Raw genomic sequence first — 16,970 nt, 5'->3', positions numbered from 1 at the left:
CTTTCACCACGCCCCTTTTCAGTCTTTATTTTGAAGCAAGGTCTCACTAACTTGCCTAGGCAGGCCTTACAGTGACTTGTTTCATGCATTTTGTAAGAATTGTCATCAGATAGCTTCCTTTTCCTTACAGGATCTTACCATCAAAGAATACCATTAGTGCTTAACCATCAGAAAAGCAGGATGATAGTTTCTACATTGTAATATCTTCTGGTTTCTTAGCCATGTGCCTCTCAGCCTCCAGAAATGGGTTAAATTAAGTAGTTGTTGTGAAGCTACAGGTTGATGTTATTTTCTTATGAAGCTTAAATGGACTAAGATACTCATGGTCTATTGGAATAAACACTCTGTAATGATCACAGAGATGCAGAAATGTATTTGGTTTTTTTGTGTAGGGGCAACATGTGCTCAGTAAGGTGGTATATCATGTTGAACAGTACAGTCAGAAAGTTTTCAACCACATAGCATCTACTCTTGTGTCTGAGTGTTTCTTGGTTCTTCTTTTATAGACTATGCAGAGTTAATCTTATAGCTGTATTTTAAAGTCATTCTTTCATCTGTTCACAAGAGAAGTGGGTAGGTAATCCAAGAGGAAAGGTAGATACTTCTTTCTACTCAAGGTAGTGCTTTACTTCAGTTCAGGTCAGCATAGGGAAGACACTGAGTTTCCCACTTCTTTCTACTCAAGGTAGTGCTTTACTTCAGTTCAGGTCAGCATAGGGAAGACACTGAGTTTCCCAATGCCTAAGGGCTGATCTGTGTGTACCTGACCTCCCAGAGACTTATATGAAACACATGATTACCTGAGTAAATGGTGTCAGTTTGAAACTATTTCTAGCAGGGCACATAAATTTCTTGGCTATAACTAGTCATGTACAAACAGAACATTCATTTCTTACTAAAGCTGAATAAGAATTAATTGTCATGGAAAGTTCTTAGAACTTTGTAAATCAGTATATAATCCTTGCCTAGGGTCAAACTGCAAGTCAGTTACCCAGAACTTAGGGTCCTTACGAGGCACAAATCTCAGTAACAGGAAATCTAAAATGAAACACTTCCTTAGAAACTCATAACATCAGAGAAAAGAAAGAAAAGAGAAAGTATGTATAAATGACTATGTGCTCATGTGATCAGGGCTGTAATGGGGATATGTGAAAATGCTTGAGTGACACAAATGAAATGTAATTAATTCTGTCTGGGACAGTTAGAGAAAATCACAGAAGGGAAACCAAATTCAAACTAGGCCTTTAGGGTTCAATGGATGTTTACAAGTTATGAAAAGAGAGAATACATTTATCATAAATTCTTTATCCGTGTGTTTATATATCTGTTTGGGTGTGGGAATTTATATTTCAAAATTTTAATTAATATTATATTAGTTTATACATCAAAACTATACATTTTTTGGTTGCATAGTAGTAAATACATATATATATATATATATGTATGTGTGTATACAATGTATAGCAGGTGAACAATACACAATAATATGCTTTTGTATATATTAAAATAACTAAAAGAATACATTTAAAGTATATCAGCATAAAATGAAAAATAAATAAGGTGATGAATGTCTTTATTAGCTTGATTTAACCATTTCATATTGCATACAATTAGACTATTTCATTCTTGTTTTGTTTGCTTCAACTTTTCCCTATCCAAATTTGGGAAGGTGCTTTGCAATAAAATTTTGACTAACCTCACAACTCTGCAGTGACTTTTTTTTTAATCTCTACTATAAGGCTTTTATTTTTTCAAAACGATATTTTATTAATTCATTGATAATTTCATACATGTATACAATGTATTTTGGTCCCATTCATCTCAATTTCTAAACCTAACTCCTCTCATATTCACCCTTCACCTTCCCTCTTTCTCTCAACTTCTTGTTCACTATTGTATCTATTGGCATATATTATCCTATTGGTTGTGACTACAGTTCACAAAGTTCAGAGCTGATTAGGATTTTTGAGAGCATTTTCCCACAGTAGCCAGTATAGCAACTTCCAGTGCTGTGAAAGTTAGCCATGAGGCAAGAAAAGCCATCACCAGTACCAACTTGACTTCTCTATGTCCTATGACCAAGTTGTGAGGTATCTTCAGTAACAGGGTCTTATAATCAAGTTCTTTGGGCAACCAAAAGAAATAGGGTACCTTACATTGTTTCGTGGGTCTCCAGGACACCAGTGACAAGCACCTTGATGGGAGGGATTCCATACCTGACACTGGGATTTTTATATGGCTTGTAGGAGGAGTATTATGACCTCAATAGAGTAGCTCCAATTGGAGTGTTGTGTGTGTGTGTGTGTGTGTGTGTGTGTGTGTGTGTGTGTGTGTGTGTGTTTATTTGGGAAGCTTATAAAATACTAGGTTTCCATATGGCTTTTTAAAATTTTCTTAGTGTTAGTTATCCCTTCCTTCACCACCTACTCTGTTTTCCTCTCTAGACCTCTCCTTACTCAAACTACCATCCTTATATTCCCTCTTTATTCTTTATATCACTAGACTTTACCCACAAATGTTTCCTTTCTTCATTCCCCTCAGGAGTTAAGCTGGCTTAGTCAGAATATGTTTGATATTCCCCTTTCCCTGTCTATTCTGAGTTTAATGCTCTAGAATGCTTTAAATGGTGAGCAGTATTTTCTCTATGTTTTGCCTAGTTTCTTGACTTTTGTGAGCCCTTTAAATCTCAAAAGTCTAGTGACAGAAAAAAAAAATATTCCTTAGGGAAAATGTGTTTGACATATCATGGCCAATTTCTGTTTTAACTGGAGTAAAATAAAACCTTATCTTCTAATAAGGAAGAGTTTTTAAAGTTAATGTGCTCTGTGTCCTTTGTTTAAATAAGTAATTGAGATTATTTATTAATACTTATAGCTGTAGCTGAAATTTTCCTGTGTCCCACCCAATCTGCAGCTAATCAGTTTGAAGTAAACACACAGAGGCTTACATTTATTAAAACTGCTTGGCTATTAGCTCAGGCTTACTACTGACTAGCTCTTACACTTAAACTCAGACAATTTCTGTTAATTTATATGTCACCACATGCTCCATGGCTTTACCTGTGTGCATTACATGCTGCTCTCTGGACAGTGGGCTGGTGTCTCCTGACTCAGTCTTCTTCTTCCCAGAATTCTCCTTGTTTGCTTATCCTGCCTATACTTCCTGTCTGGCTACTGGTCAATCAGCTTTTTATTAAACCAGTGTATGAAAGCATTATTCCACAGCATTTCCCCTTTTCTGTTTAATTAAAAAAGAAAATTTTTGCTTTAGCATAGTGAAATTATATATAACAAAACAGTTATCAAGCAAGAATTACAGTCATAATATCTAGTCTAATTGTATTTGGCAAAATTAAAAAAAAATGTTTTATCTATCCTATATTTGTAAGTCTAAAATTTTATATGTAATTTATATTTTATTATAAACAAGGAAAATTGTAACTATCTAGTCTTCAAGTACATCAAAGACCTCAGAAGGAAAAAATATTACCTAAGTAAACAAGAAATGCATTGTAAACAACTTCTAAAATTCTGGTAATGACAGAGACAGCTAGCAACCTGGACAGTTATCCAAAGTTCCTCTGTAAAGTTGGGGCATCTATCTTCAGCCCACAGACCTAGAGTCACTTCTTCCTGTGTCTGGCAGTTTCTTTAGCAAAGCAGAAACTTGGAGGACCATTTTGCCTTGCCTTCCTATGGGTCCTGCATGTCTAGTCGATACCACATTTTGTCAAGCAGTCCAGGCAAGAACAATTTCTTACCCATAAGGCTATTTTTGCCAAGAAGAAGATAAACTCCATATCGAGTATCTTTGACCCCCATCCTCCTCTCTGAAATAAATCAGTGCTGCCAGGAGCAGATGTGTCTCATAGTTCAGGAAAGTCTAAGTTTTTAAAACATTCTAAATGCCATATTTTGTAAGTCTTTGAAGTGTTTGAAGATTACCTACTAACTGAATTATATCTATATATACCTAGAAAACAACATGACTATAAGTTTGACTATCACAGAAGACTAATTATTAATCTGTATTTCTTAATTACCCATTAAAATTTAAATGAGTTACATAAACATAATATCTTGAAGGAGAATAGAAATATATATAAAGTATAACAGAATTAACTTTAAATTTGTATCAATAAACTAAAATCTATACCAATGTAAAACATTTTAAACAAGTTGTTTTTTAAAACTAGGTTCAACAATCTACCCTTTTACCTATCATATCTATATCCTATATATTTACAGCATATCCCACTTTCTTCTTTCAGAAAGAGATTGACTATGACCAATAACAATTTGTAACCAACAACCTAAAGGAAGACAAGCATCCATATTCCATTTTGGGAGATGTGGGTGTAGTTTTCTAGGCTACTCCCTGCTAATAGGGGGCACTGGTAGTCTTATGGGGATCCTGAGAAAATTTGAGATAATGGTCAAGTCCTGGAAAGATCAGCTATAACCTTTTTTAATAGGTACCATCTATTTAGGTTCAGGAGGTCTGGCTTGATCAAATCTGATCCATCTTAACCTGGTACAAATCCACAGTCTCTTACTTCCTGTGGAAACAAAAGCAGAGCCTCCTTTCCAAAGCAACATATTCTTAAATCCAAATTTTGAAGTCAAGGTATCTTTAAAATATACATATTGATTTAACTCGGCAGCCTTCACAATCAAATGTCTCTCTGCAGTTAAAAATTCCAAAGACAACACAATCGATATTCACTGTGTAATATCCCTCTTTACATGCTTATTTTTATATTGCTTTTATTTTCTCTTTAAAGACTTTATTTTTTAAAACTAATTCTTTATGTAACTGTCTATATTTATTTTCTCTATTCCAAGCCTATGTACATTTTTATACACATTGTAAGTCATTTAAAGTCTTAGTCTATCTGAATCTGTCTTATTGTGAAACTATTGCTTTGCTTTAAACTGCAGCATTACTAGGACTGAAATGGCAGCTTTGGCTGCTGGCTCTGCCCACCTTAGTTTTCCAACATGGAAGAACTACATTTATCAACAGCTCTGGGGCAATTATGCTCTCTGCCAACTCTGGGAGGCAATGGGTCTATGCTTCCATCCAGCAGTGTGTAGCCCAAAAACCTTTTCTTTCTTTCCTTTTTTGTTGTCTATATTAGCAAAAGCTGTATATGTCATGAAGCCTTGCACTGTGCGGCTTGGAGACATCACTGTGTACCATCAGGGGAATCCACCATGCTGCAGGTCAAGCCTGCATGCCATGAACCTGCCATAGAGTAGTTCAAGTCTGTATGCCAAGGCGTCTCTGTGTACCTTGGTGTTACTATATCTCAGCCCACATGAGACATGAAGTAGAAAGCTGTTTTTATTATATGTAATTTTAATATGTTAAAGTTAAAACCTTCCTTTTTGATTAGACAGAAAAGGGCCATGCTGTGGGATGTTCTGTGTGCTGTGAATGTGTGTTGCTCTGATTGCTTGATTAATAAAGTGCTAATTGGCCAGTAGCCAGGAAGGAAGTATAGGTGGAATAAGAAGACAAGGAGAATTATGGGAAGAGGAAGGCTGAGTGAAGCTATGCCAGCCAGCTGCCCAAGGAGCAACATGTAATGGGATTCAGGTAAAGCCACGGAAAATGTGGTAATGCATAGATTATTAGTTATGGGCTAATTTAAGATATAAGAGCTAGCTAGCAAATGGCTTGAGCCATGGCCATGCAGTTATAATTAATATAAGCCTCTGCGTGTTTACTTGGGGGATGTGAGTGTGAGAGATGTCCTGACTGCTGGCAGGCCAGGATATAGGAAATCTTCCAATTACATATAGCTGGGAAATATGAAATCCAGGAAGATAGTGACATAGCCAAGATATTACAGTCAGTTGATATTAGTGCCAAGACCTGTACCAATTCTCCTATCTTCCTCTCCAGGATTATTTTCATTATACAATCTCAGGATTATAGTAATTTTATTTACCACATTAAAAGCTCTTTTTGAAATCTCTCTATAAAAAATATCTAAAATATAAATAATCATAAAAATTTGAAACCACTAATCTCTGGGTTTCTTCAGTTTGACAAGGCATTGATACCTTTGATTGCATTCTCTGTCATGTTAAGAAAATAAATTAATCATTTCAGCTACTAAATATTTCATTTTGAGGCCCTATTTACACAGTATACACCTCAGTAAAATGTCTTCTGAATGAATGAACAAAAGAATGGTATATTCTTTATATAACTTCCAGAGTTGACAAATGATATTCAAAGCTCTCACACATTCCATATGTATAACTAATATGTGCTGTCTTCTGTTATTTTCTATCTTTGGAGTAAGACTCTTACAAAACTAATGCTGCCTTAGTATCTTCAATTTGAGGAAGAGTGCCGTATGTTAGAAGGGTGGCCATGGGTTAGAAGAGACAAAGTATTAGACAAAGGGGCATGGCTCTTTAAACCAGATAACAACAAAGTCAAAGGGCTTATTAGTATTACATAAACATTTCCATGTGAGAAAGAGGAAAAATAAGATAAATATACAAAACTTTTATGGAACTATGTTTCATTGAGGTAAAATAATTTACCCATGATTTAGGGGTTCAGATACAGTCACCATAAGAAGATAGTGAATTTAAAGTTAGTGAATTAATAAAATCTGAGCTTTTCTAATATTTCTGGTGGGGAAAAACACAGAGGTTCATGTCCCAAAATTTAGTCTGATTTTTGTCTTCATTTAGTTTAAAAATATCCTTCAACAGTTATGGTGATATTTTATTTGTACTAAAATGTGATTTGTATGTTAATAAATAAAGTTGTCTGGGGGTCAGAGCTATTAGCAAGCCATAGCAGAAGCTGGTAGGTATTAGCAATCCCAGCACTTTGTAGGCAGAGCTAGGTAGATCTCTGTGTGTTCAAGGATACAGCCAGCATGGAGACACATGCCTTTAATCTCAATACCAACCATAGAAGACCTGGAGGTCTGTACATACAGGCAGTGACGAGGCAGTCATGTGGTTGGGTTACAACCAATGAGAAGGCAGAACAGAAAGTCTTTATAAAGACAGCCACATAGGAAGTAGATCTCTGTCGGAGAGGTAGGACTACCGCGAGAGGAAGGGTAAAGTTTTTAGCTCTTAGCTCTGACCTCTTGGCTTTATTCTTTGTATTGGTTCTGTGTTTCTTATTTAATAAGACGGTTGGTTAATTCTACAAACTGTATTATGGCTTGAAACAGCCTCATGTTTTAAATGGTTGGTCTTCAAACCCAGGCACTAATTTAAGCAATGGTACTATTCAAGAGGATGGGTCTAGGTATGTCATTTGTCACAGGACTTGAAGGTTATGATTATTTTTCACTTTCTGTATCATGGTCTTCTTGTGCAGAGTAACATGAGCTACCTCTATCACATGCTTCTGATACCATTACCTGAATATCTGCATCATGCATTCTCTGCCATAATGAAAATATGACACAAACACAAATAAATATTTACTCCCTTAAATTGCTTTTGTCTGGTTCTGTGATCACAGAGACAATGAAAGAACTTATACAAAGGATTCTTTGTAGATTTTAGACCAAATTAATTTCTGTGTAATGAAATATCCATAAACAAGGATATTTTTCCTGAGTTTTTAAAATATTTTATGTCAATAGTTACATCTCAGCATCTCTATTATTATTCTCAAGGAGTTCATTTTAACTATGTTAAATATATACCATTGTATATGTCACTGATTCTCCATTGACCCCACTTTCTTCTATTTATTTTAAAGTGTACATACTTCACTCATAAAATACAATCATGATATGAATATTAGTTTAAAATGAAGTTAGTTTGATATTATTTGAGGATCATAATACTGATTTTTTAGGGACTATTACCAATTTCTATTTCTACAAGCAGTGTATAAGTGTTCCTTTCCCCCCACTGCATCCTTGCTAACATTTGCTGTTTTTCTGTTCTCTGGATAGCAGTCATTCAGCCTAGAGTGAAATAGAATTTCAATGTAGTTTAAATTTGCATTTCCTTAATAAGTATAGATGGTAAATATTTTTCTCTAATTTATTTTTCTTCATTTTAAATATGTATTCAGTTTATTTACAAATGTATTGACTGAATTAATTGTTCCTTTAAGTATTTAGCATTTTGAATTCTGTAATTATTTATTTAATAAATCATTTAATTAATACATTACTTAATCATTATGAATAACAATCTTTCATGAGAGATTTTTGTCCCCTTTGCAAACTATCTCTCCACTCTCCTGAGTGTTTTGTAAGGCAAATTGCTAAATGGTCTTATTAATAAAAATCCCAGAGCCAGATATTGGGGTTAAAACCTTAGAGATCAGAGGAATAGGAAAAGTCATACCAAACTCACCTTACCAGTCCTCAGTCTCCAAATAGAACTACTTCCTGTATTCCCATGTCTATATGCCTTTATGTTCTGCCATCTCATTTCCTCTCTCCAGCCAGCTCCATCACTTTCTCTTTCTGCCCAGATCTGTCACTTCCTGTCTGTCTGTACAGACCTCCAGACATTCATGGTTAGTGCTGGGATTAAAGGTATGTACCACCACACCTGGCTCTTATCCCAGTGTGGCCTTGAACTCACAAAAATCCAGATGGATCTCTGCCTCCTGAGTGATAGGATTAAATGTGTGTGCTACCATTGCCTGACCTCTATGTAGACTATAGTTGCTGGCTTTTTCCTCTGATCCTCAGATAAACTTTATTAGGGTACACAATATTGGGGGACAATATATCACCAAAGTATTTCCTTTGCTGTGCAGATGCTTTTTAATTTGATGCAATCTTATTTAAGAAATCTTCCTATTATTTTCTAAACTATTGAGAACCTTCTAGGAAGTCATTGCCCATGAGCCTATCTTCAGGCACTTTCTGTATACTTTTCTCTAGCAGTTTTAGAATCTCAGAAATTACATCAAGGTCTTTGCCCCATTTGAATGAGTTTTATGGGATAAGAGGCAGATATTAAGTATTAATGAATATGTAAACATCAAATTTCCCAGAATCAATTATTTGTGAAAATGCTGTGAACTGCAGTAATATGAAGTAGGAACTCAGGTGGCATTGACAAGGCTGACCCATTACAACCAGGGTCTCTGGTGGAGGTTGAAGTCAAAACTCAAGGAGTTTTGGTGATATTGACTTTTAAATGTATTAACTGTTTCCTGCAGTGAAATTCTTGTATGCTATTGCAGCCTTCCCATTTGATTCTTTTCCTAAGAACTTCTAACAGTGTGATTGATTGTTTATTGGGCACAACGTCCTATACATTTGGAGTATTTTGAAGATATCCCCCAGCTATGTGTGAAAAATAGTCACACAGTGAAAACCTGTTTTCCACAACCAGGTCTTTGTTCCTTTCTCCAATGTAATCTTAGAGATCTGCCTTCCTGCAATTATTTTTATTGGCAGGCATTTGGTCAATGTTAAGTGTCCACGCAAAAGTATCTCTTTTGAGACATTCTCAGTCACCCAAGGACATAGAACTGCAACATATCTGAAATTGTTGATTCACAGTCTTTAGATAGATAGAGAACAAGTGCGCCCTGGGCTCACCTCGCCAGCAGATAAGAAAGTGCTGCCCCAAGCTAACCTCACACTAACAAATTCTTAACTTCTTTTCCTTTCACCTTGGTTTGTTAATCAGCTTGTTATCTAACCATACTTAGGAATTCAGTGTTAGATACGGATTCCCCATATTCCCTTCTTAGGTTTTCCCTAATTTATTTAAGGTTTTTCTCCCTCTCATTTTGACTCTGTTCCCTTTAAGAGTTCACTCAGACTTTTACAAGTCACCCCCTACTTGAGTCATAAATAAAGCCTGACAGTCACTGCCTGGTGTAAACTCTTATCTGATTTTATGACCCTGAAAGAATTCACAAATTGTGACCTTGCTTTGGCTAGAAAATTGCTGATTGTATGTGTAAAAACTGGAGACTTCAGAGACTCAAGGTAGAACTAAGATAGAACAAAGAATAGCAGAGAAATGTAGGAGAGAGCTGAAAAGAAGCTGTAGGTTTAGAATTAACTTAGAACAATAAAGTGAATGGATGGAAAGAGCGCAGCATACAAAGATTGTTTTGATATTCTTAAGATTACATTCCCAGCTGGATATAGATTCATTCCCAGACCCTAAAAGAGTTATTCAGTGCTGGACCTCAATAGCTCTTAATATCAAAAGCCTGTTTTTCTCCAGATTATCTTTTATTCTTCATTTTGAATACATTCTTTACTCTTAAACTATATTACTTTGGTCTATTGTCTGTCTCTTTATGTGCCAATTATATGTGTGCAACAGTACATGAATGCATGTATGGATAAAGAAAATAGTGTATACGCACACATACATACAGGTGCGTGTACCTGCACACAATGGCATTCAATTCTAATATAAGGAAGAACAGAATTATATTGTTTTTAAGTAGAATTAGAAATGTTAATTCGTTAAATTAGCCAGTTTTACAAAGACAAGTCTCATGTGTGTTCTCTGTATATAGAAGATATGATGGGAAGGGACATGAAAACAAAAGGAGGAATGTAAAGGAAAGATAGAAGGGACAACTATGGGTAACACAAGGGTTACACTGTATGAAAGTGTTTAAATGTCATAGATGCATTACTCTGTAAAATCATAATGCTAATAAAATTTAAACAATAAAATAAAGGCGGAGCATACCAACAGAGAAAATTTTTAAAATATTTGGGTAAATTTTATTTTCACATAATTTAAAGGACCAAGGATATCTCCACAAACTTTACAATTCCAACAGTATGTTTGATTTTGAGCTAAAAATATCATCCAAAATGTATATTATCAGAAAAAAATGTTTGGTATCATTAATGCAGATTATCCATAACTGTGTCTCCTATAATATTTTGAAGCTCAGATGTCCAAGTGATACACACAAATAAAGAAACTGCTTTCTCAATGACCATAATTCTCCACTCTCTTGTAAGAAAACAAGATACTCTCTACTTTTATAAACATTCCTCACAAAAGTTCTAACTATAAGCATTCTTGAGATATGTACCATTAGGAAATCTTACAGAACAATTCATTGTGGAAGGTTGTTCCCAGCATTTTAACTTCAAGTTCAACTTTTAAACATACATCAGATTCTTTGTTTTTCAAAATATATGAGCTATATGTAAAAGAAAATGTAAAATTCCGGGACAAACTGGATTGCCATTGATTTTGGAAATCTTAGACACCATGTAATTTATGTATTTTATTTTGTAGATGAAAGCAGTGTAGGAATAGTCTTTGCAAAGAATACATAACTCATTAGTAAAATAACCCAGACTCTTATAATAGTGAATCCTTTCTATAGAATCTGCAATACTAGTTAGTTTTTATCACTGACTAAACACCAAGTAAGTGCATGAGTAGGGAGCTTCAATTGGGGGATTTCCCAGCATAGACTGACCTCTGGCCATTTCTGCAAAGGATCAAATGTTTGTTGATGTGGGAGGGCTTTCTGTGAGCCATGCTACCTCTGGACAGGTGGTCCTGGATTTTACAAGAAGACTAGCTGAGCAAAAGGAAGCTAAAGGGACAGTCAATAAGTTTCTCCATGGGTTTTGCTTCAAGCCCCTACTTTGAATTCCTGCTTTAATGTCTCTCAGTGATGGACTATAATTTGTAAGATGAAATAAAAAGGTCCTTTTATCTTTAAGTTGCTTTTGGTAATTGTGTTTATCAGATCAACAGGAAGGAAACTAAGACATTCTAGGGAAATTGGATAAAAAGACAGCGTGCTACAGAAGAGGTGACAATAGTAATAGTACTTGAAAACTTAGGAATAGACAAACTAATCCCTTCACTCTTTTTTATGTTTTTAAATTCTGTAGATATCTCTTTCCAGTTGGTTGAAGAGGCATTTCCAAATGTTTGATTTAATGATGTGGGAGGAAGTATGTGTGGTAGCTTAGGGATTTTGTCTCAGCATAAGGACTTTTAAATTTTTAGGAAACAAATATTTCATTGATTATTCACCATAAAGTCTATCAGTTTTCAGTATTTTCTACATGCAAGCTTTCTCAACCCTCTTGTTTTCTTACTACTCCATTTAAATGAACAACTAAGCATTTCTAGACATTTAAACAAAACCAGCAGTATGACCAAGAAAGATAAAAATGAGAAGAGAGCTGCCTCTAGAATAAACTAGTACTTTGGGAACCACAAAGCAGCCTAAAAAATCAAGTTAAGATTTTAGGGAATTTGGTAGATTTAAAGATATGTCCAAAATTAATTCATATTCTAAAGAAAAAGAAAAACACCATTCATGTTTTCATAAAAAAATATCCATATGGAGAAGAGCCAAAGTCTGTCAGAAGTCACATTAATGGGTTTAGAAGCAAGTATAAATCCGTGTAAATCCACATGGTAGTCATATGTGTGAGGCTATAAACTGATCTCTTATGGGAAGCCTTGAGATAACTGCAACTCTGGCCTATATCCTGATTGCATATTTTTGTGAGGTTTAGATCCAGAACCACCCTACTAGGTATGTATTTGGAGGCTTTGCCCACAAATACTGGGGCTACTAAATGTTTGTTGTTTAAGTTTGGGAATTACTACACATTTACAGAAAACTAACAGTGATTCAAGTAGAAAGTGGCCATTTATATAAGAAGAGGACACTTTAATTGAAGAGTGATGGGTGATGTGCCTCTGTGTGTTTACTTGGGTTTGAACAGCTGTGGGATCACAGGGCCATGGGAGCTGGGCAAGACACAGGAAAAGTTCTGTCTACAAATGGTGCCCAATATGGGGCACAATCACATGACACTGAGATTAAGAGTCTCATCCTCTACCAACTGAGCTAGCTAGGCAGGACACAGAAAAACTTATGGCTACGGAGAGAGTTTTTTTGAAATTGCATTATAATTGTCATATTTGAATTGAGTAGTAAGATTGAATCCTAGAAAAAAAACCAAAAAGACAAATTAGGGAAGAAGTAAGAAATTCAGTTTCTAATATTGTAATTAGTAGAAAATGCACAATTTTAAGAAATATAGAAAAGACAAGTATCAGGAGAATTAAATGAGCATTGTTCTATTGAAAGGGCCTAAACTTTATTAATTTGAATGATGAATTGTTAAATTGAAAGGACAAATCAAAAGGAAAGAAAATAGTGAATTTGAGAAACCTAAATTCCTTGGAGCTCCCAGAGAAAAAGAAAATAGGTTCCAGACAAAGGATGAAAATTGCTTTTAATATGCACTACACCAGATAGTAGTAATCAGTGAAGTGAAATGATGCTGTTGTGTCCTTAATGAAAGTGGCTTTACTACAGATTTCTACACCCAAGTGGTTTAACCTTGAATTTGACTTAATTGTGTCAAAACACACCAAATATCAGTGGCTTTAAATGTTCAAAGTATATGATATTCAGAGACCTAGCATTTTCTAATTAGTTTTTTGCCTGATTAGAACTATGATTGTATTCTGTAAGATGATCAAATTCATATTCTAGGTGTCAAGCTTCAAGAAGTAATGGGAAAGAAGAGGACAAATTGTTCATGTGAGCTGCATCTTCTGGATATTTTAAAAAAGCAAACACATTATAGTGCTTCTTATATTTTATTGGCAAAATATACTTACATGAGATCCTGACTCTAGCTAGTACTGTAACCAGTTAAATCCTTTATGATTATGGTAGAATAGAAAACAGACACTAACAGACTATTAGTAGTATTTACCACATAGCTATGTTTTAAAATGTGAGAATAGAAAACACTGTGTGATACTCAAGGACAAAAAAAAACAACAATCACTCCTCTAGAATCTGTCTTTGGAATGTAATATAGGAATTTAAGCCATCAAACCAAGAAATGTAAATAAAGAGGGAGTATAAATACACTAAAACTTTTTAAAAGACCCTTGTCTTTTTTTTAAAAAAAGATGTTTTAAAAACTTAGATTTTTGTGATACAGAGTAGATCTTCAGAGAAATCAGTGGAGATAGAATAAAAAAATGGAAGACTTTATAAGGAATGATTTCAGAGAAAATGAGATTTCTTTGAATGTCATGCCATTGAATTCTTAGTATCTGAGCAATGTTAAATAGACTCAGTGGGTTGAATATATGTAATAATGATAAAGAAAGAAGAGGTCATGAATTTGCCAGGAGAATGTGGAAATGAGAGGAGTTGGAGAGAAAGAAGGGTGGAAATGATAGAAATACAGTTCTCATGTAACAAGTTGTCAAAAGAGAAAGAAAGGAAGGAAGGAAGAGAAAGGAAGAAAAAGAAAAACTAAGTAACAGAGGAATAAAGAAAGAAGGGAAGGGAGGGCATCTGAATGTCCACAAAAGGAAAAAAAAAGAAAATATAGACAGATTATGTTCCAGTAGGGATCTATTTAAAGTATGGGATTCTTTTGAATGCAGAAAAGGAAAGTTTGTGGTTATTCACATCTTTATTTGTTTGTTTTAGAATAGTTACCGAGTAAATTAACCTAAAGGCAATGTCATATAAAAGGGAAAATGTCATTAAGACTCTGCTGCTGTACCTTTAACAGTCATCTGTTTTGTAAGGAACATTCTTCGTGGGAGAATTGTTATTAGTGTGTGTATGATGAGCAGAATATTCCACATGTTTGGCACTTAATTCACTGTTAAATGAAGGGATGAATTATACAGAGCACCAGATTTAGATCAATGAAGGATGCCCTGGAAAATAAAAGGAGTCATTCAATGTGTTTGGCATTCAGGAGAAGGTACATACAGAGACACCCACACACATTGATTGCTACATTATGCCCTCCAGATTAGTCATTTGAAATGAGAACATTAATTGGCTGCAGTGCCTAATTCTCAACACAACTATGAAGACACCAAAGAAGGAACCCAGAATACTTTCCTAAGTTACAGCACAGCACTCAAAAGCTATTCACAAGATCTGTGAATGTGGACAGTGACCACCAGCCACTCATTAGCTACAAATGTTCTAGTTTTTCCCATGTGAATGAAAATGCAATTTTTTTTTTGGTTTTTCAAGACAGGGTTTCTCTTGTGTAGCTTTGCTCCTTTCCTGGAACTCACTTGGTAGCCCAGGCTGGCCTCGAACTCACAGAGATCTGCCTGGCTCTGCCTCCCGAGTGCTGGGATTAAAGGCGTGCGCCACCACCGCCCGGCTGAAAATGCAATTTTTGAGAAGGAAATGCAGAGGAATTCTCTATTTGTATGAACTTCTCTTTGAACTGCTTTCTGCCTCCTTAAGGTCAGGAAATCCACTATGGGCTGGCCCCATTGACACTTCAGAGAATGCCTGAAGTTTATTGAGGGCAATATGTCTTTCTTATCCATTTCCAGGGACTGGACAATTATTTGAATTTCCCACTAAGTTACATGGGGGCCTGCTGGAAAGAAAACACCTAAGGGATTATATATCATAGGAGATGCAGCACACATGCAAAGGAAGAAAAGGAAGATATGTTCATGTTGCAGGTAAGCATCATTGATGTAGAAAATTCACAACTTTGAGATCCTGGTTAATTGTGCATTACCCCCAGTTCAAAGGCCTCCTGCTTCTGTTTAAGTAATCATTGTAAGTTATCTGTTTTTCAAATTACTTTAGAAGCAAACTCAAATAGAGAGCATCATCATATCTTAGGGCTAAGGCAGCACATTAGCTTTGCCATTGCCCTGCTGATTTAATTGGCCCAGTAAGCATGCTTGAGGTGTTTAGGATTGTAATTAAAGTTGTGGCGCTTGGAAAATCCTCCGTCTGTTATTATATTTTTTTCTAAAATAAACTCTCCTAGCTCACCAAACTTGTGGAGCTAATTACAGCCTAATTAAAGTTACTTGTTTCTATTTTAAAATCTGTCCACTGAGAGAGCCTTAAGGCAGGAGGGAATATATTTTTAAATTGGCAGTTCTATGGTCCCTGAGCTGCATTGCTCTGATTCATGCATTGATTTATTTCCAATGAAAATGAAGGCCTACCGCCTTTTTTCCCTTGAAGCTCTGCACCACTCTCAGCCCCTTCAGATTTAGCTGTGTAAAAGGATTTGTTTGATGAACAAACAAGCTTTCTTTGTTATGAATCTTCCAGCTGGAGAGGCCGACCCCTCCACTCAGAGGGGAAGTTGTCCAGAAAAATGCTCCTGACAAAATCAGGGCCAGAGAGCACAGGAATCAGTAAAACATTGAATCCACAAAGGAAAAGGACATAATGTCTGTGGATGACATATTCTAGATGTGTCTCTGGGTGCTTTGTACCTGATTTTACTTCAGTGTAAAGGAAAAACTGATGGACTAAGTATCTTGTATACTGTATTGTACAAATAATGAATCAAGAAATAAAGGCAAGTCAAAGTACGTCCCTGAGTACCAGCCTCTCTCCCTTGAGCATCTTTCTCTGCAAAATGGAGTGATAATACCTAGGTGGCCACTTACCTGAGTTGGAAGGTATATATATAGATGAGGAATCTGAAAGCTTTTTACAAAATGTAAACCGGCTTTCATAGCTTGGTCTCAGAAGAACTGTGTTCCTTTTAATATCTTTAATTATTAACCTTTTTCAGGATAACGCTTTTATATACTTTATGTAAGAGCCAACTGAAACACAAGGCTTAACCTGCTTCCATTGTCCCAAGTATTCTTTTTATAAGGGAACACTCTGTTGTATGTTACTAAAATAAGGTTATAATGTAAGTAAGTGAGCCAATATGATTGGAGCTTGTATCTTAATCTTTTCCTAGCTCCACTTTTTATGTGACCCTGCTTTTATGTGTGTGTGATTTATATTCTTGTATGTCTGTGTGTGTAAATGTGTGCCTATGGAAGTATGCACACATATGTGCATCTGCATTTGGAGGCCAGAGGTTGATATAAGTTGTGCTTTTCAATTACTCTCCACCTTATTTTTTGAGACAATAACTCTCACTAACCATGAACTTTACCAATGTAGCTAGACTGGCTGACCAAGAAGTCCTGGGGATTCTCTTATCT

Source organism: Peromyscus maniculatus, chromosome X (assembly GCF_049852395.1).
Source record: "Peromyscus maniculatus bairdii isolate BWxNUB_F1_BW_parent chromosome X, HU_Pman_BW_mat_3.1, whole genome shotgun sequence".
NCBI classification, from domain to species: domain Eukaryota; kingdom Metazoa; phylum Chordata; class Mammalia; order Rodentia; family Cricetidae; genus Peromyscus; species Peromyscus maniculatus.
The sequence above is the reverse complement of the archived record's forward strand: the minus strand, read 5'-3'. Positions refer to the sequence as shown.